Raw genomic sequence first — 1,481 nt, 5'->3', positions numbered from 1 at the left:
GTGTGCTCTTCCGATCTCAACAGAAGAAGATAAACCTTCATCTCCAAAACCACAACGTCAACTTAGAGACAGAGACAAGCTAAAGAGGCCAAGCAGATATGAAGCGAACTTGGTCCTCCTTGAAGAACCTGCGACATTTGAAGAAGCTCTCTCGGGTCCAGATGTAAAGTTATGGCAAAACGTTATTGATGAAGAATTATCTGCTCATAAAAAAAATCAAACATGGATAATCGAGCAATCGCCGGCAGGGAAAATGACAATCGGATACAAGTGGGTCTTCAAGATAAAGACCTCATCGCCCACGGAATCTGCAAGATATAAGGCTAGGCTAGGTTATGCGCAAAGGGTTTTACTCAAAAAGCAGGTATCGATTACGATGAAATCTTCGCTCCTGTAGCACGCTATGAATCCATACGTACTTTATTAGCTATAGCAGCTCACTTTGATCTTGAAATTATTCAATTTGATATCAAGACCGCGTTCCTTAATGATTTGCACGAAGAAGTTTACATGGACGTACCAGAAGGTGTAGATGTTAAGAATAAAGGTGACAAATGTAAACTTTTAAAATCCCTTTACGGCCTAAAACAGGCGTCGAGACAATGAAACATAAAATTTGATAAATTTCTGAAACAATTCAATGTCGCTCCTAGTTTAGCAGATCCTTGTATTTATCGTGGTTATATCAATGATATTTTTGTTTTTCTAGCGCTCTATGTTGACGACGGATTATTGATAGGAGAAACGAAGGATGCGCTCAATGAAGTTCTAGATACATTAAAAGACTATTTTGAAGTAAATGATTGCAAGTTAAATACTTTAGTAGGTATACAAATTGAACGAGACAGAGAAAGCAATTCAATTTTCCTACATCAGAGAAATTACATTGAGCGAGTCCTTGATCATTTTGGGATGGGTGATGCAAACCCTGTAAATGTGCCGATTGACCCACACAGCATCACTTCTATTATGAATAGCAAAGAAGGAAAATGTGATGATTACCCTTTTCGTGAAGCAATTGGTTCATTAATGTATCTGACACAACTAACACGACCAGACATTATGTTTGGTGTCCATTTGTTAAGCCGCTATTCTACATGTTTCACAGAAATACACTGGCGAGCAGTAAAACGTATTCTTAGATACCTTGCAGGTACAATTACCCTTGGAATAAGATATAGTGCGTCAGATTTAATTTTGACTGCGTTCACTGACGCCGATTATGCAGGAGACATCGAAACAAGACGGTCGACAACAGGATACATTTTTACTCTCTCAGGGGGTTCTATCTCGTGGTGTTCTCGAAGACAAAAGTCGGTATCTATAAGTACGACAGAAGCGGAGTACGTTGCAGCAAGCACAGCTGCACGAGAACTAGTGTGGTTGCGACAACTCCTGAGTGACCTTGAATGTCCATGTGTAGAAGCGAGTCCATTGTATATTGACAACCAAAGTGCAATCAAGTTGTTAAAAAATCCGGA

The sequence above is a fragment of the Wasmannia auropunctata genome, unplaced genomic scaffold, assembly GCF_000956235.1.
Source record: "Wasmannia auropunctata unplaced genomic scaffold, wasmannia.A_1.0 LD335936.1, whole genome shotgun sequence".
Classification (NCBI taxonomy): Eukaryota; Metazoa; Arthropoda; class Insecta; order Hymenoptera; family Formicidae; genus Wasmannia; species Wasmannia auropunctata.
Note: the sequence above shows the minus strand (reverse complement) of the source record.